The sequence below is a fragment of the Sturnus vulgaris genome, chromosome W (genome assembly GCF_052056855.1).
Source record: "Sturnus vulgaris isolate bStuVul1 chromosome W, bStuVul1.hap1, whole genome shotgun sequence".
Taxonomy (NCBI): Eukaryota; Metazoa; Chordata; class Aves; order Passeriformes; family Sturnidae; genus Sturnus; species Sturnus vulgaris.
The window spans coordinates 72,043,745-72,063,125 of record NC_142282.1 but is presented as its reverse complement, the minus strand read 5'-3'; the positions used below and the strand labels follow the sequence as shown (position 1 = coordinate 72,063,125).

General features: G+C 44.3%; 1 protein-coding gene and 1 long non-coding RNA gene across 2 annotated transcripts in view; one reads left to right on the top strand and one right to left on the bottom strand.

Moving 5' to 3' along the window:
* Nucleotides 1–19,381, bottom strand: part of LOC148220403 (zinc finger SWIM domain-containing protein 6) — a 284,732-nt gene that overhangs the window by 211,253 nt on the left and 54,098 nt on the right. The window lies entirely within an intron of this gene.
* Nucleotides 13,719–19,171, top strand: LOC148220404 (uncharacterized). The gene is made up of 2 exons (XR_015799093.1): nt 13,719–14,992; nt 15,103–19,171. It is a non-coding gene; the product is annotated as an uncharacterized LOC148220404 (long non-coding RNA).

The following is a 19,381-nucleotide window of genomic DNA, read 5'->3' as shown; positions in this document are numbered from 1 at the left end:
GAGGAGAATCATAAGAAACTCAGGGAGGAGATTAAAGAGGACATTCTCCAAATCTCGGCTATACGGATCAAAGGTTCTGGCCCCAAACGTAAACGTTCCCCAGATGGGGAGAGAAGACCCTTCTCACGAGCTGGATTGTGGTCTTTCCTGCCTGATTCTGGAGAAAACATGAAGAAGTGGGATGGAAAATCTACTACTGCTCTGGTAAAACGGGTGCTTGAATTGCAGGACAGCAAGATGCAGAGAGGGAGTTCCACTAAAAGGGAAGCAGCTCCAGTTGCCCGTAGCCAAACTGCCAAGTACGATGATGATGATGATGATGATGATGATGATGACATGTCTGATCCCCTTGAAGGAACCTCCAAGACATATGCTCAAGGAAAGAAGAATAACCAGGCTTAGAGGGGCCCTGCCTCTAGCCAGGTAGAGGCTAGGGAAAACCGTGTTTTTTGGACTGTGTGGATTCGTTGGCCTGGCACATCTGAACCACAAAAATATAAGGCCTTGGTCGACACCGGTTCACAGTGCACACTAATCCCATCAAGACATGTGGGGACAAAATCTGTTTCTATTGCTGGTATAACAGGGCGATCACAGGATTTTACTTTGGTGGAAGTGGAGGTGAGCCTGACTAGAAATGAATGGAAGAAACACCCTATTGTGACTGGCCCAGGGGCCCCACGCATTTTGGGCATAGACTTCCTCCAAAATGGGTATTTCAGAGATCCAAAGGGACTCAGGTGGGCTTTTGGAATAGCTGCTGTAGAGGCAGAGGGCATTAAATGATTGAACACCTTGCCAGGACTATCAGAAAACCCATCTGCAGTACGACTCCTGAAGGTGAAGGCGCAACAAGTGCCAATTGTCACCTCAACAGTGCACCGCCGGCAGTACCGGACGAATCGAGATGCTGTGGTCCCCATCCACAAAATGATCCGTGAGCTGGAAAGCCAAGGGGTGGTCAGCAAAACCCACTCACCCTTCAACAGCCCCATCTGGCCTGTGCGTAAATCTGAAGGAGAATGGAGATTGACTATGGACTATCGTGCATTGAATGAGGTGACTCCACCACTGAGCGCTGCTGTGCCGGACATGCTGGAACTCCAGTACGAGCTGGAGTCCAAGGCAGCCAAGTGGTACGCCACCATTGACATCGCCAATGCATTTTTCTCCATTCCTCTGGCAGTAGAGTGCAGGCCTCAGTTTGCTTTCACCTGGAGGGGTGTACAATACACGTGGAACCTACTGCCCCAGGGGTGGAAACACAGCCCCACCATTTGCCATGGGCTGATCCAGGCTGCACTAGAAAAGGGTGATGCTCCAGAACATCTGCAGTACATCGATGATATCATCGTGTGGGGGAACACAGCAGAAGTATTTGATAAAGGAAACAAAATCATCCAGATTCTCCTGAAAGCTGGTTTTGCCATCAAGAAAAGCAAAGTCAAAGGACCTGCCCGAGAGATCCAGTTCCTGGGAGTGAAGTGGCAAGATGGACGGCGCCAGATTCCCACTAAGATCATCAATAAGATCACTGCAATGTCTCCACCAACCAGCAAGAAGGAAACACAAGCTTTCCTAGGTGCCATAGGTTTTTGGAGAATGCACATTCCTGAGTACAGCCAGATTGTGAGCCCTCTTTACCTGGTCACCCGCAAGAAGAACGATTTCCACTGGGGCCCTGAGCAGCAGCAAGCCTTTGCCCAGATCAAGCACGAGATTGCTCATGCAGTAGCCCTTGGCCCAGTCAGGACGGGACCAGAGGTGAAGAATGTGCTCTATTCTACTGCCAGGAACCATGGTCTGTCCTGGAGCCTTTGGCAGAAGGTGCCTGGGGAGACTCGAGGGCGACCTCTGGGATTCTGGAGCCGAAGTTACAGAGGGTCTGAGGCCAACTACACTCCAACAGAGAAGGATATCTTGGCCGCTTATGAAGGGGTTCAAGCTGCCTCAGAGGTGATTGGCACAGAAACACAACTCCTCCTGGCACCCCGACTGCCAGTGCTGGGGTGGATGTTCAAAGCAAAGGTTCCTCCTACCCACCATGCCACTGACGCCACATGGAGTAAATGGATTGCCCTCATCACACAACGCGCTCGTATTGGAAACCCGAATCGCCCTGGGATTTTGGAGATAATTACCAACTGGCCGGAAGGTGAAAACTTTGGTCTTGCCGACGAAGAGGAACAGGAACAAGTGACCCGAGCCGAAGAAGCCCCAGCGTATAACCAACTGCCAGCAGATGAAACATGCTATGCTCTTTTCACTGATGGTTCCTGCCGCATCGTGGGGATGAACTGGAAGTGGAAAGCAGCCGTATGGAGCCCCACACGACAGGTCGCACAAGCTACCGAAGGAGAAGGTGGATCAAGTCAACTTGCTGAACTCAAAGCTGTTCAGCTGGCCCTGGACATTGCTGAAAGAGAGAAGTGGCCAAAGCTCTACCTTTACACTGATTCATGGATGGTAGCCAATGCTTTGTGGGGTTGGCTGGAAAGGTGGAAAAAGGCTGACTGGCAACATAGGGGAAAACCAATCTGGGCTGCTGACAAGTGGAAAGACATTGCCACTCGGGTAGAAAGGCTACCTGTGAAAGTCCGTCATGTAGATGCCCATGTCCCCAAAAGTAGAGCTAATGAGGAGCATCAAAACAACAAACAGGTAGATCAGGCTGCACAGATAGAGGTGTCAAAGATAGACTTAGACTGGCAGCACAAGGGAGAGTTGTTCCTGGCTCGATGGGCCCATGATGCCTCAGGTCACCAGGGTGGAGATGCTACCTATAAGTGGGCACGAGACCGAGGGGTAGATCTAACCATGGACAGTATTTCTCAAGTTATCCATGACTGTGAGATGTGTGCTGCCATCAAGCAGGCCAAGCGGGTGAAGCCCCTCTGGTATGGGGGGCGATGGGCCAAATATAAGTATGGAGAGGCCTGGCAGATTGACTACATCACACTGCCCCAGACACGCCAAGGAAAGCGCTATGTACTGACCATGGTGGAAGCCACCACTGGATGGTTGGAGACCTACCCTGTGCCTCACGCCACTGCTCGGAACACCATCCTGGGCCTGGAAAAACAAGTTTTGTGGAGGCATGGTACCCCTGAGAGAATTGAGTCAGACAATGGGACTCATTTCAAGAATAACCTTATCAACACCTGGGCCAAAGAACATGGTATTGAGTGGGTGTACCATATCCCCTACCATGCACCAGCTGCAGGGAAGGTGGAGAGGTACAATGGACTGTTAAAAACCACTTTGAAAGCATTGGGTGGGGGATCTTTTAAGAATTGGGAGCAGCATTTAGCAAAGGCCACCTGGTTAGTTAATACCCGAGGTTCCACAAATCGAGCAGGCCCTGCCCAGTCTGAGTCCTTGCATACAGTAGATGGAGATAAAGTCCCAGTGGTGCATGCCAGGGGTTTGTTAGGGAAGAGAGTTTGGATCAATTCTGCCTCAAATACAGACAAACCCATTCATGGGATTGTTTTTGCTCAAGGACCAGGTTGCACATGGTGGATACTGCAGAAGGATGGGACAACACGATGTGTACCTCAGGGAAATCTAATGGTTGGGTGAGAATCATATGTAAATATTACTATTGAATATCACTGTCATTGTCTGTCTATAGCTGTATCTTGTATATATATGTGTGTATGATGTATGTGTTTATAGAATTAGAGTGTGTATCAGATATGGTAGTAAGCTGACGATATGGGGATAAAGGGTGGCATGTCTTGGGGTGACTGTATGATGCCTATATCCCCAAATCGTCTGTTCTGTTGGTGTTGAATATTAAATTCTGCAACTTTAAGACTGGTTCCAGGAGTGAAAGGGCAGGGGGGGGAAGAAGAAGTGCAGAGTTTGTTATCAGAGACTGCACGGGCTCCCCCGCATTCCTGCTCTCGGACTGTGTTGTCTGCGGTGGACAGGGAGAGAGAGCTCTCCTTTGCTCTTGGTTAGTTTTTTGGCTAGCTGAGGCAGAGAAGCCCCCTGGATTGTTTTTTTTCCCCTTTTTTTTTCCTGTTTTCCTGGAACTGTTTGAACCTGCTTTGGACTGAAAACCCAGAAGAGCACCGGGAGCTCACACCTGTGGCCCACCGGGCCTGGCCTGGGCCGCGGCATTTCCCAGCACCGGAGGGACTGAGAGCAGACTGAGTGAGCCGGGCAGCCCACAGAAAGAAATCTTCTAAATCTGCCATCTCCTCGGAACGGCGAGAGGTTTTGCTGTTTGATATTGTTCATTGTTGCGCTGGGAGGTGTGTTGCCTGTTGAATAAACAGTTTTTTTCCACTTCTTTCCAAAAAAATATTTCCCCAAACCAGTTAAAAGAAAAACTGCTTAAATCTATTTCCTAAAAAAACCCCATTCAAAAATTTTCTCCCTAAATTTACCCTAAACCAGGACAAATACACAATTGGTGCCCAATGTGGGGCTCAAAAAAAGTAAAAAACTCCTATCGTAATTACATTTTAATTCTAATTACTCTGTATTAAGATAAAGCAATCAGTAGCCATGTTGCTTAAATTCATAATGTCTCTCGGGGGGAGGCCTTCATGTGTCTCTGGTCCCTAGGCTTTTTTTCTTATCCAGAAATAGCTCCAGTAATGTCCCTAACACGTAATTTCTACAGTAAAAAGGCACATATTAAAATAGCTATTGTGCTAAGCTCAGTAATAATGATTTATAGAAATTTTATAAAGGTACTAAAGTTTATTCCAATTATGTATAGTTTATAGTTTCTTCGTCCTACCCTGTGTCCCAGCTCCAGTTCATATTTTAAGAGTTTATTAATAATTGCACCCAGTTTGTTAAAGAAAGAGCAGGGAATAAGGCTTTTCAGCCTTTCCTTTCCTTTCCTTCTTCTCCTTTAAATCTGTTAAGTAATTTTTTAAAAAATGTTCCGTTTCCCCTAAATCTCAAGAATACCACCTTCCTAGTATTTCATCTGATAAGCTTCCTCTACATAGTCTGCAGCCTCTCTAAAATAAAAGCTAAGATGTCCAAAAAAGCTGATGAGACCCCTAACCTAGGAGTAGACCCAGGCATAAAAAATTCTGAGTGGTGTAAAAAATTTTAAAAAATGAGCCAGACCCTAAAAAGTTTTCTGATCCCCCAGCCTAGAAATTTTCACTTGAACAAATTCAAAACCCAGATGAAATAACAAAAATATCCAAAAAAAAGTGCCTTAATAATTCTAAGAAAAAACTCATTACAATAAGCTAGACCCTGGCATATACTTATTGCACACTGCTAAATACTGTAAAAGACCAAACAAAAGCCAAAGAGTAAGAAAATAAATCAGCCAACACCCCAGTTACTCAGGTAATAACTAAACCAAACAGTAAGCCTAAGCCAGCAGCTAAACCAGACAGTAAGTCTAAGCCACTGGCAGTCGCTGCAAATAAAAAAGCATACAATGAAAACTAATCAACCAGTAGACGATAATGATCCAAGAAAAAAATCCTCAAAGCAAGCTCCCGATACAAAATAAAATTCAGAGCAACTGACATAAAATCAAAAATCACTATTAAGTCCTTTTCCCTAAAAAACCTTCATAGCCTAAAAAAAATTACACCCAACAACCTAATAAATCTATAATCAGTTAACTAATCTGTCTTTAAAATGCTGCAAGCAAAACTACAATTCTAAATAGTACTAAAGTAAAACATTTAAAATCCCTGTCACATAATCCAATTATCGACCAAAAAATAATGAGGGGGGCTAACCCTCACAGTCTGTAAGCACAAGTCTTGAAAAGTGCAACACAAAAATATTTGTGTGCAAACAATCGCTATATACAGCAAACCCAATAAAAAAAACATAAAATACGATTAAAAAAACCACAAAAAAACCCCACCAAATCTCAACTGTACAAATCCAAAGTTCTAACCCCAAACATAAACATTCTTCAGATTAGAAAAAAATATATCCCACAAGCTAAGCTATAGTTTTTCCTACATGATTCTGAAAAAAATATTAAAAAAATAAAAAATCTACTGCTGCTCTAGCAAAACAAGTACTTAAATTGCAAAACAACAAAATGCAAAAAAAAGTTCCACCAAAAAAAAACCAGCTCCAGTAACCCGTAACCAAACTGCCAAGTATAATAATATGTCCAATCCCCTTTAAAAAACCTCCAAAACACAAATGAACTGAGTTTAGAGGGTTTCCCTTGTACCTGACAGATAACAGTCTGTGATCAGTACTTTGACCAATTGCAACAACAAAGTCTCATTGCAAGGTCCACCAGTGATGAGATCTTTTCTAATCTTATCCTTTTTTGTCTTCTCTTTCATTTTCTTATATTTTCTTAGGTGTTACTTTTATGCTTTTTATATTGCTATATTTTTATAGATAATAATAACCAAAATGGCAACATACCTATTTTCCATTAAAACCAAATTGTTCTAAAATAAACCCTATGCTTATATATTTAAAACCACTGATCATTCAGTGCTGTTTCACTCTAATCCACCCCAAAGGATCCATTATCAAGAATCTGGGTTACTCTCACCTTCCTGTGGGCTGGTTGTATCATGGGGGTTGGTCTCTTCTCCTAGGCAACCAGCAACAGAATGAGAGGACACTGTCTTAAGCTGTCCCAGAGGAGGTTTAGGTTGGACATCAGGAAGAATTTCTTCATAGAAAAACTGGTTAGACATTGGAACAGGCTGCCCGGGAAGGTTGTGGAGTCACTGTCCCTGGAGGTGTTTAAGGAAAGACTGTATGTGGCACTTAGTGCTACGGTGTGGTTGACATGGTGGTATTGGGTCATAGGTTGGACTCCATGATCTCAGAGATATTTTCCATCCTAATAAATTCTGTGATTCTGTCAACTGCATTGGAACAGACCCAGGAATATTCACATCTATGTATCTATGTATCTATCTCACTAATAGATCTCTGTTCCTATACCTTCTGTAGTGACACACATTAACACTGTAGCTAGTGCATTTATCACCTGCAATCCTATAACCTGCTTTTCTGTTGCTTCTGTGAATCTAGATGATGTAAGTCCTTATTGAATGCAACCAGACCTATAATACTGGACTGGTAAAATGCATTATTTCTGCATCTGTGCTCATGCGAGTTCCTATTGAACTCAACCAGCCTTACAGCGCTGAATTGGTTCTAATTGGAAATTAGCCCAGCCTGCACCCAGCCCCTCTGATCAGTACATATTTGCTTTTATCTAGCTTCTGTTTTGTTAGCTGAGGCAAGTTTTTCCTGGGACTGTAGCTTCTCCTTCCGGAACTGTTCAGCTTTGCTCCAGTCCGAAACACCAGACCATCACCAGGAGTCCCACACTGCGCTCCGGAGGGAAAGCTCCAGACCTCGGGAGGAGCCGAGCCACACCTACAAAACGAACTCTGAATCCACCAGTTTTCTCCACATTGAGAAGGTTTTAATATCTAACATTATTAATACTTTTTTCCCTCTACTTGTTAAATAAACAGGTTTTTTTTCACTTTCCTCCAAGAAATTCCTTTCAAACCAGTGGGGGAGGAACTGCTGAAACCTACCTTTCTTCAGAGATGCCCTTTCAGGAAGTTTCCTTCTAACTTGTTTCAAACTGAGACAACGGCCTAGTTTTTGGTAGCAGGAGGGCCATGGATATGGCTTCTGTGAGAAGATGCTAAAAGCTTCCACCATGTCTGGCAGAGAAAATCCCTGATGGCTCTGAAGATGGACATGCTGCTGGCCAAAGCTGGGCCAATTAGACAGGTTGGTAACGCCTCTGTGATGACATATTTAAGAAGAAAATCAAAACAAAGTGGACATCGTTTTTTTCTTCTACTCAGAGAAGAGGAATAGGTGAGAACATGTGAGGGAAACAACATGGAGACACCAAGGTCAGTGGAGAAGGAGGGGGAGGAGGTGCTCCAGGTGCCAGAGCCAAGATTCCTCTGCAGGCTGTGGTGAAGACCATGGTGAAGCAGCTGTCCCCTAGCAGCCCATGGGGATCCACAGGGGATGCAGAGATCCACCTGTATCCCATAGGGGAGGTGCTCACGCTGGAGTTGGTGGATGCCTGGAGGAGGCTGTGATCCAGTGCAAGACCCAGTGGAGAGAGGGGCCCCTGCTTCCAGGCTGGGGCATCCTGTCCTTGGAGAACTGCACCTCATGGATGAGTGACCCACACCACAGCAGTTTTGGGAGGACTATGTGCCTGTGAGACTCACATTGCAGTAGTTTTGGGAGGACTGCTGCTCATGAGATTTGGACCCATCCTGGACAAATTCACAGAGAACTGTCTCATGTGGGAGGGACCCCATGATGCAGCAGGGGAAGGACTCCTCTCCCTGAGCAGTGGAAGAAAATCTTGGATGACAAACTGGCCAAAACACCCACGCCCTGTCTGCCTGTGCTGTTGGTGGGAAGGAGAGAAGGGTTGGGGGAAGAAAAGGTGTTTTAAGGGCTTATTTTACTTCTTATTATCCTCCTCTGATTTTGTTAGTAACAAATTCAGTTTGTACTTCAAAGGTGAACCTGTTTTGCCCTTGGAGTGTTTTCTCCCGGTCCTTATATCAACTCATGAAGCCTTGGTTAATTTTTTCTCTCCTCTGCCCAGCTGTGGCAGGGGAGGGTGAGTGAGCAGCTTTGGTGGATGTCTGGCATTTGGCCAGTGTCAAACCACAACAAACAGCTTCAAAGTTTGTTATCGCCAGTCTGTTAATTATTATCTCATTTGTCTCTGTTATTAGGAACAGGTAACTGTACTGATGTCACCTACATCTGCAAAATCACTCACAGAATAGGAAGTGGGAAAACAAAGAGAAGAGGGCTTCTCTTGAGTTTTTCCTCCATCTCCCCTCTCCTTCATAAAATTCTTAGAAAACTTAGAAAACCAGTTCCAGCATGTATTTGTAGATATATTTAAACTCTAAATGGAGTCTTGCAACCTGTATCCCTAATTTAGAACAGTATGTGACTGCTTTATACAAGACAATTGCACAATGACTAGAGAAGCCTGAGATGAGAAGCACTGCCCCAGGAGTTTTGCAGATCTAGTGAAGACTAGAAACACTAAGACTGGTTAAAGGAGGAAAGGTACTTAAAAAAAATATTTAGGAAATTCAAGCAAGCAGCTTCAAAGAAACTGCCTAGACCTGCTTAGCAAATGTCAGACAGCCCAGAAGCCTTGGCAATAAATAGTTTTCTCAAAATCACAGAGTCACAGAATAAACTAGGATGGAAAGGATCTTTGAGATCATCAAGTCCAACCTATGCCCTAACACCACCTTGTCAACTAGACTATGGCACTAAGTGTCACATGCAGTCTTTTCTTAAACACCTATATGGACAGTGACTCCACCACCTCCCTGGGCAGCCCATTCCAATGCCCAATCACTCATTCTGTGAAGAACTTCTTCCTAATGTCCAACCTAAACCTCCCCTGGCACAGCTTAAGACTGTCCTCTTGTCCTGTTGCTTGTTGCCTGGGAGAAGAGACCAATGCCCACCTGGCTACACCTTCTTTCAGGTAGTTGTAGTGGTTTACAACCAGCACAGTTGTAGAGAGTGATATGGTCTCCCTGAGCCTCCTTTTCTCCAGGCTAAACAACCCCAGCTCCCTCAGCCGCTCCTCATAGGGCTTGTGTTCCAAGACCTTCACCAGTCTTGTTGCCTTTCTCTGGACATGTTAGAGCAGCTCAACATCCTTCTTAAATTGAGTGGCCCAGAACTGGACACAGTAGTCGAGGTGTGGCCTCACCAGTGTTGAATACAGGGAAAAAAAATCACTTCCATAGTCCTGCTGTCCACACTATTCCTGATACAGGCCAGGGTGCCATTTGCCTTCTTGGCCACCTGGACACACTACTGGCTCATGTTCAGCCTGCCATCAACCAGTACTCCCATTTCCCTTTCTGCCTGGCCACTGTCCAGCCACTCTGTCGCCAAACTGTAGTGCTGTAGGGGGTTGTTCTGACCAAACTGCAGGGACCTGGTACTTGGTCTTGTTAAGCCTCATATTGCTGGATTTGGCCCATCACTCCAGCCTGTCCAGGTCCCTCTGCAGAGCCCTCCTATCCTCCAGCAGATCAGCACTCGCTCTCAACTTGGTGTCACCTGTAAATTTGCTAATGGTTGACTCAATCTCTTTATGCAGATCATCAGTAAAAATATTAAAAAGGACTGGGCCAAACATTCATCCCTTAGGGACATCACTGGTGACTGCCCACCAACTGGATGCAGCACTGTTCACCACCACCCTCTGGGCCTGGCCATCCAGCCAGTTCTTAACCCAGCAAAGAGTGCTCCTGTCCAAGCTGTGGGCTGCCAGCTTCTCCAGGAGTATGCTGTGGGAGACAGTGTCAATGGCTTTGCTGAAGTCCAGGTAGACAACATCCACAGCCTTTCCCACATCTACTAGGCAGGTCACCTGGTCATAAAAGGAGATTAGGTTGGTCAAGCAGGACCTGCCTTTCCTAAATCCATGCTGCCTGGGTCTGATCCCCTGGCTATCCTGTAGGTGCTGTGTGATTGCACTCAAGATGATCTGTTCCATAACCTTGCCAGGCACTGAGGTCAGGTTGACAGGTCAGTAGTTTTCCATATCCTCCTTTCAATAGAAAATATTGGGCATCACAGTGGCCAGCTTCCAGTCATCTGGGACCTCCATGGTTAGCCAGGACTGATGATAAATGATGGAGAGCAGCTTGGCGAGTGCATCTGCCAGCTCTCTCATCACCCTGGGATGGATCCCATCTGGTCCCATAGATTTGTGAGCATCTAAGTAGCTCAGCAGGTCACTAACTGCTTCCTCCTGGATTACAGGGGACTAGTCTTTTCCTTGTCCCCATCTATTAGCTCAGAAGGCCAGTTGTCTTGAGGAGGACCTATCTTAATGTTGAAAACTGAGGCAAAGCAGGTATTAAGTACCTTAGCCATTTCCTCATCTTTAGTAACTCTATTCCCCCGTGTCCAATAAAGAATGGAGGTTTTCCTTGCCCTTCCTTTTGCCATTAATATATTTATAAAAACATTTTTATTGTCCTTCACAGAAGTGGCCAGATTAAGTTCTAATTGGGCTTTTGCCTCTCTAATTTTGTTCTTACATGACCTAGCAACATTCTTAAACATTTCTTCAGTTGCCTGCCCCTCTTTCCAAAGGTGAAACACCCTCTTTTTTTCCCCTTACTCCCTTCAAAAGCTCACTGCCTATCCAGGCTGGTCATCTTCCATGTCAGCTCTTCTTCAGGCACACAGGGAAAGCCTGCTCCTGCACCTTTACAATTTCTTTTTTGAAGTATGTCCATCCTTCCTGGACCCCTTTATTTTTAAAGGCTGTTTCCCAAGGAACTCTCTGAAGTAGTCTCCAGAATAGGCCAAAATCTGCCCTCCGGAAATCCCGTGTAGAAGTTTTGTTGATGCCCCTCCTTGTTTCACCACGTATTGAAAACTCTATTATGTCATGGTCACTATACCCCAGACAGTCTCTGACCACCACATCTCCCACCAGCCCTTCTCCATTTGTAAACAGCAGGTCCAGCAGAGCCCCATCCTTGGTAGGCTCGCTCACCAGCTGTGACAAGAAGCTATCCTCCATACACTCTAAGAACCTCCTAGATTGCCTCTTCTCCACTGTGTTCCAGGAGACATCTGTCAGGTTAAAGTCTCCTACAAGAACAAGAGCTGGCAATTTTGAAACATGCTCCAGCTGCTTGTAGAATAAGTTGTCCACCTCTTCATCCTGATTGGGTGGCCTAAACCAGACTCCCACCAGAATATCAGCCTTGTTGGCCTTCCCCCTGATTCTTAACCATAGGAACTCAACCTTATTGTCATTAACCTCAAGTTCTATAGCATCAAGAGACTCCCTAATATACAGAGTCACTCCTCTATGCCTCCTACGTCACCTGTCTCTTCTGAAGAGCTTGTAGCCATACATTGCAGCACTCCAGTCATGTGAGTCATCCCACCAGATTTTTGTGATAGCGACTATGTCATACCTTTCCTGCTGCACAATGGCCTTCACCTCCTCTTGTTTGTTATCCATGCTGCGTGCATTAGTGTGCATGCACTTCAGCTGGGCTGCTGATTTTACCCCCTGACTATGGCTTACCATCCTTAGGGGCATCTCTGAAGAGCTTAGTGTTGGGGGTTGAATTGCTCCCTTTTCTTTCTGTGGAATTTCTCCCATTGTTATGCTAAGTAGATGTGGCTACACCTTAAAACAATAAGATAATGTTCTCTCACAGGGGGGTGGGTGGGTGGAGGGGGGGGAGACCAGAAAAGGAAAGGTGGGAAGGGGGTCTGGAGCGGGCTGGGACTCTCTCGCTTGGCTCGTGGAGGGAAAGGACACCCCGTGCTCCGATCTGGCATCTCCCCTGCCACCCCAGCGCTGAGATCCACGCTCCCTGCCATTGGACATCGCTCCGCTGCTCTCCCACCTCACCCTACTACCTCCGGACACTCTGCTGAGCACCACGACCGACACCGTGAGGGGGGAGTCACTTTCCCCATCCCTCTCACCCCTGGGCCGCGGCCGCCATCACCCAGCCCTCTTCAACTGCGCGGGACCTGCCCTGCCCCCACAGCACCGGTAACTGAGCACAGGGAGATGGCCTGTGGCCAAAAGGGACTGGAACTGAGTTATACTGTTCTGTTGTCAATTTTTATAGCTGTTGTTGTTTTCTGCCTTGTTAGATATCAGTAAAGAACTGTTATTCCTATCCCCACATTTCCTGCCTGAAGGCCTCTGATTTGAAACTAAAATAATTGAAATGGAGGGAGTTGCACTCTGCATCTCAGGAAAGGGGTTCTCGCCTTTCCTTAGAACATACCTGTCTTTCAAACTGAGACAGCTTAGTCTAATCCCTTTCCCCCTTCAAACCTAGTTTAAAGCTGTCTCAGTCAGCCCTGACAACTCATGGGCTAGAAACCTTTTGCTCTTGTTAGATAGATAAAGTCTGACTCTAGGAGACCTGGTGCTGTAAAAGTTGGCCCATCATCAAAAAAACCCAAAATTACACTGATGACACCAGACCTTAAGCCACTCATTGATAACATGGTTTTTCCTGTTCCTTTCATTATTCATCCCTGCTACTGAAGGAACTGAGTAGAACACCACCTGTGCTCCTGACTCGAGCCTTAAAAAAAAAAAAAAAAAAAATTTAGAAAAGCTCCATTTACCTATATTACCAGTAAGGCTGATGTTGAAACATGCTTTGTCACTCTCTCACAGCCTGCATAATTTCCAGATACTACCATATTTTGTATTTGCTCCAGAATCACAGAATGGGTAAGGTTGGAAGGGACCACAGTGGGTCATCTGGTCAAATCTCCCTGCTCAAGCAGGGTCATCCTAGAGCACGTTGCACAGAATGGTTCTTGAATATCTCCAGTCAGGGAGACTCCACACCCTATCTGGGCAATCTATTCTCGTCCTCGCACAGTAAAGAAGTCCTTCCTTGTTGCATATAGGTAAAACCTTACAAAGGGAAGGCCTTGTAAAATCATGGCTCAGGCCTGCTACTTCGGCTAATAAGAAAAGCACTATGGGAAAGTGACTCAGCTGAATTAGAGGTAGAAAAACAAGTTATGTAACCATCTGTGATAGGTTGACTTAGGAAGAAGAAACTCAGAAGAGGTTCTTCCTAAGGGAATTTCCTCTGTGGGGGGTTGGGACACCTGCAACAGCCAATTAGAGAAAGTTAGTTCGCTCCGTGCACACACATTTTGAAGGAGGTAATCCGGAACTGAGTCTCTTTGTCTTTCCGGCAGCTGAGCAGGTAACATCAACCCGAGCTTCCCCCTCCCCCATGCGGAGGGGGGAGGCTCGGGAGGCCGCTTGGGCCCCGTTTGCCAACGAGGGGACCCAATGGCCGGGGGGAGAAAAAGTTGTGTGATAAGACCTTCACAGCTTCCTCCTCCACGAGCCTGCGGCTCTGGCGTGGGGGGGAGGCCGACTCTTGCTGCTGTCAGATGGGCCGGGCCTGCCCGGGTGGCCATGAGCAGTGTGGGGCTGCAGCCCAGCCCCAGAAAGGCTGATTGACACCTCAGCTGTCTCCCCCCAGCGCGGCCTGAGCCTGGCCCAACTTTTGTAGTTGTGTTAAACTTTAACTCTTTAGTGCTCAGATAAGATTTGCAAAGCCTCCAGCCTTTCCTTTGAATATGAAAGGGAATAAGAAGATTTCTGAAGTCAGTGACGTAAGAGCTAAGTTTTTAAGATGGAAGGAGAATGAGAAGATGCTGAAATGGCTGAAAATCTTTTTGTAAAATTGTAGGGATGAACTGATGTACTGAATATTCCTATAAACCATGGAAAGAGACATGGGGGGATGGAAATGTTCCATTTAATAGATGATTTGACTAAAGAGCACCTGTGTTGAGAATTTCTGCCCTGAGAAAAGAAGGGAATTTCAGCTTTCTGAAGATGAAGCCTGAGCAGAGAGAAAGGAGACAGAGAGAATCTTTGCTGCCGAACATTTCATTCTTAAAAGTAATACCCCATGGGACAGACATGACCCACATCTACAACTTTGGGACGGCTGTGGAGTTGGGAGGAGTGTCACAGTTGCAGGTTCCCAGGCAGATGCAAATCATGAAAGATAAAACCACAAGAGGACTGTCTTCTTCCTTCTTGTGAGAAAAAAATCCCTACAGCTTCAACAAGAAGAGGCTTCTCTCTCCAGAAGTGAACTGAAAAATACTAAATTGGGGACTGACAGAAGTATTTGTTATATGTTTGTTTTGTTGTTATGAAGATTGGGAGAGGGAGGGAAGGAGTGATCTGAAAAATCTTATTCTGAATTTTGTTTTCTTTTCCTTTCTCTTTGTTTGTGTAGTTAATAAATTTCCTTTTATACTCTCTCAAGTTTTAGGCCTGCCTTGCTCTTTTGCTCCTGGTTCTGTCTCACAACAGGAAAAATAAGTTTATTTAAATTGGCAACTCAAAACGAAGACCTTCATTTGGTGCGTTGGCTGGGAAATCAAAATTAAACCAAGACACCATCATGTGTTCACATTGTGCTGTATGGTGGTTGGTTGAATTATCTTTGTTATGATCTAAAAGCATATAACTGATAACTGGCTAACTGGTTTAAAAGGCCGGGTTTTTACAATAAAGGGCTTTCCTTTGCACCTGCCTAGGGACCCTGCGTCACTTTGGACCCTCACCTCACAGCTGGTGCCTGAACAACAGAAGATAAGATTACAGTGAGAGGGAGGACTGTAGCCGGCAATGAAGCCCTGCAGACCCAGAACACCAGGATACCAGATTGCAATGAAGTGATGGCCTGCAACTCAGCAAGGCAGACTTTTATGACCCTCAGACTGAGAGCAGAGAGCAGAGTTCAGACCCTCCTACAACAGGGGACTTTCTTTGCAAGCCACAATCCAATGGAGAGGAAGATGCTGGCAACTTCCTCTGTGAGTTGATGGAAACAATTAGAAGATAGTTTGGTAGTTGACAGCTTGAGAAACCAATCGGAGAATTTAGTTCGCCTCTGTGAATTCACATTTTGAAGCAAGAAAAACCCCGGGAAAGCTCTTTTCGCTTTCGGCCTCTCACAAGATAACTCTGACCGGCCCGGGGCCTTTTTTATGCAGCCTGGGCCAGGTAGGGGTGGGCTCAGGAAGCCGCTGGGCCCCATTTTCAACTAGGGGCCCCGATAGCTAGGGAAAGGATAGGCCCGTTGCTAAGCTAAGATTTTAGCCTCCTCCAGCGTGGCCGCAGCTCGGCAAAAAGTGCGGAACAGCCGTGAAGTGGCCAGGCCCGTTCCGTCGCCAATGTGGCCTGGGGAGGGGAGGCAGCTGGGCAACGTTTTGGTGGAGCCCCTCTACACTTTTGCTTGTTGAGCAAGGTAGAAGGAAGACCCCTTGGCTCATGGCTTGAGTTGGATGCAGCTGGCGCTGGAGGGCAGCAGTGAAGCCAAAGACTTGTCACCATTTTTTTTCCTGGTTAGACTCCAGTTTTCATTCAGCCCCCCAGCACGGCCTGGGCAGCCTGAGATCGCAACACAGCTCCAGCATGGCCTGGCCCAGCCCCTGCATCTTTTTTATGTGAGATGTTAACCTTTCTAATGCTCAGATAAGACTTGTAGACCTTCAATATTCCCTTGGGTGAGAAGAAAAAGAACAGAAAAGATACACCAAAGTCAGTGAAGAGCCAAGTTCCAGATGGAAAGATAATGAAGAAACACCATTAATTTACGCTAAAAATCATTTTGTAAGCTATAGGGATGGACTGTACAGTAAAAAAATTTTTAAACCATGGAAAAAGACATGGGAGTTGAAGTGTTTGGAAGATCCTTTGCCCCGAGGGAAAAAAGGGAATCTCTGTCTTGAAGATGAAATATGAATAGAGAAAAAGAGAGATTAAGAAAACTTTTGCTTTTGAACAGTTCATTCTAAAAAGTAAATACCCCACGAGTTTAACATGGCCCATAAACACAATTTAGAAAAACTGTGAAAATGGGAAAAATTCGTAGAAAGTGAAGCCACAAGTAAACTGTTTTTTTCCTCTTGTGGGGAAAAAAAAACTATAGCCGAACAAAGAAGAGACTTCTCTCTCAAGTAAACTGAAAAAGAGTATTTAAGTTAGTAACTGACTAAAGTGTTTCTGTATGTTGTTGTTAAGAAGGAACAAAAAGTGTAGGAAAAGGAAGGAGGGGTGGTCTGAAGGTTTTATTCTGAATTTATTATTTCTTTATGTTATTAATAAAGTTTTCCTTTACACTCTTTTAAGTTTTAGACCTGTCTTACTTTTACTCCTAATTCCATCTCACAACAGAAAATAAGTATATTGAAATTAGCAAATCTAAACTATAACACTGTTATTGCATTGGCTTGGGGACAAACTAAAACCAAGACAATAAGGTAATTTTATTGCAAACCTTTCGCCATGATGACACATGTGACAGCATTTCAGATAGGTACACCTATTTAGTTACTCAAGTGTAGTTATTCTTCCTTGCCACATATAAATTTATATTGGACTTGATATCAAAGTAGTTTAAGTACATTGATGGACCACAAGTGCAGCGAACAGTAGCTCACTTCATAAAAATAATCTGAAACCATGAATTTGTAGCTGTTTATGTACAAGTGTCAGTATTACACACCCACTGACCTACCCAAGTTTCACGTACAAATCTCATGGCAGTATTATATAACTAGGTTCTTGCTGTTTTAGCCTTCAACATTTATATACCATTACCTTTATTAGGCCAAGTTCAACTATTGTACAGGCAATCTCGAAAAGCTGTCTTACCGTCTGTGAACAGAGCAGGTTTGAAGGGCAATTTGCCAAGATCTGCACTGTTGTAATTCTTCTGAGTAAAGCTGCAATTTAAAAAATCCTGGCAAAGTTATACTTACACCAGAGAAGTCCTCACTATGAATAGGTATTTTCAATAATGTTTGCAGTTACCATGAGCTATTCTCAAAACTAAATTGCGTAAAATCACAACATACTTGCCACACCTTTATATTCTCTCCAGAAAATCCAGGTTGCTGCTCTTTCAGTTATGACAGTTGTTTGCCTGCATATTGTTCATTGATGTTTAACTGCCGTATGACAAATTTCAAGTATCTTTTTTGTAACGCTGCAGTCAAAAAGAGTTAAATTCTGTTGTATTCAGAATTTTTAAAGGAACACTCTACACTCTGACTTTAGTTTTGTTACATTTAAGCAACGTTATTTTAAGTGTTATTAAATTTAAGTAATGTTAGGTTTACATTCTGTTAATTTGAATTCTGTTACATTTAAGTTCTGCCAAGTTTAGGTTTTGTTAAGATTAATTTCTGTCAATTTTAAGCGTTAAGTTTAAGCAAAGTTAAGTTTCGTTGCTGTTCAGTTTAAGTTCTGTTATTTTAAGTTCTGTAAAGTTCCATTAAGATCGATTTCTGTTCAGTTACAGTATTGTTGACTTTAAGTTCTTTTAAGTGTACTTTCTGTTAGGTTTAAGTGACATTGAGTTTCAGTGAAGTTTAAGTTCTGTTGAAACATGCTCATTTACATTACAAGATAGAATTCTTTTGTTACAGAGATAAGTGACATGAAGTTTGCATGAAGCTAATTCCGTTGATATCTGCTCATTTAAATTACAAGATCCAGTTCTTTTGTTATAGACATAAGATGGAACCGACTAAAACAATTATGATGAAGAATTGGTAAGCAACTGTTTAAGAATATAAGATGATCAACTGTTTAAGAATATAAGATGATAAATTGTGTAAAATAGGTGAAGATGCAGTTTATTAGATCCTTGATTTCATCCAAGATTCCATGGGTATAAATGTTCTGCACTGGTCACATAACATAATTATTTATAACAATCTCTGCTATTTTATCTTCCATAGGTAGCACTGAAGAATGAGTAACAATTCCAAATTACGGCTGTTGTTAACTGCAAGCATTTTAGTGCTTGCTTTCTTGCTTTTATTTTGCTTTATCATCATATATACATATATGTGTGGAAAAATATTATCTTGACTTCTTAAGAGAGTTACTGTTGCTGTATTAATGATTCTGATTATGTTGTTAATGTCATAGCATGAATTCACTGACCTTTGGTTATTTGCAGTTTGTTCATTGTACCATTGACTATTTAGCTAAGGATAAATGACAAAGCCAGCTGCTTTACAAACTTTCACATTGTCTTGGGATGACTATGATGCCTGTGTCCCCAAATCATCTGTTCTGTTGGTGTTGAATATTAAATTCTGCAACTTTAAGACTGGTTCCAGGAGTGAAAGGGCAGGGGGGGGAAGAAGAAGTGCAGAGTTTGTTATCAGAGACTGCACTGGCTCCCCTGCATTCCTGCTCACAGACTGTGTTGTCTGTGGTGGAGGGGAAGAGAGAGCTCTCCTTTGCTCTTGGTTAGTTTTTTCTGGCTAGCTGAGGCAGAGAAGCCCCCTGGATTGTTTTGGGTTTTTTTCCTTTTCTTTTTTTCCTGAAACTGTTTGAACCTGCTCTGGACTGAAAACCCAGAAGAGCACCGGGAGCTCACACCTGTGGCCCACCAGGCCTGTCCTGGGCCGCAGCATTCCCCAGCACAGGAGGGACTGAGAGCAGACTGAGTGAGCCGGGCAGCCCACAGAAAGAACTCTTCTAAATCTGCCATCTCCTCGGAACGGCGAGAGGTTTTGCTGTTTGATATTGTTCATTTTTGTGCTGGGAGGTGTGTTGCCTGTTGAATAAACAGTATAAACAGTTTTTCTTTTTTCCACTTCTCTCCGTGGAAATTTTTTTTTCCCTGAGCCAACTGGGGGAGGGACTGCTTGGATCTTTTTTCCTAGAGGGACCCCATTCAGAGGTTTCCTCCCAAATTTGCCCTAAATAATTTGCCCTGACATATCGACACTGTTGTGTAGATATCTGAAAGACGTATAATTTTAAGAAACTTTCCTAACTGCTGTTATTGAA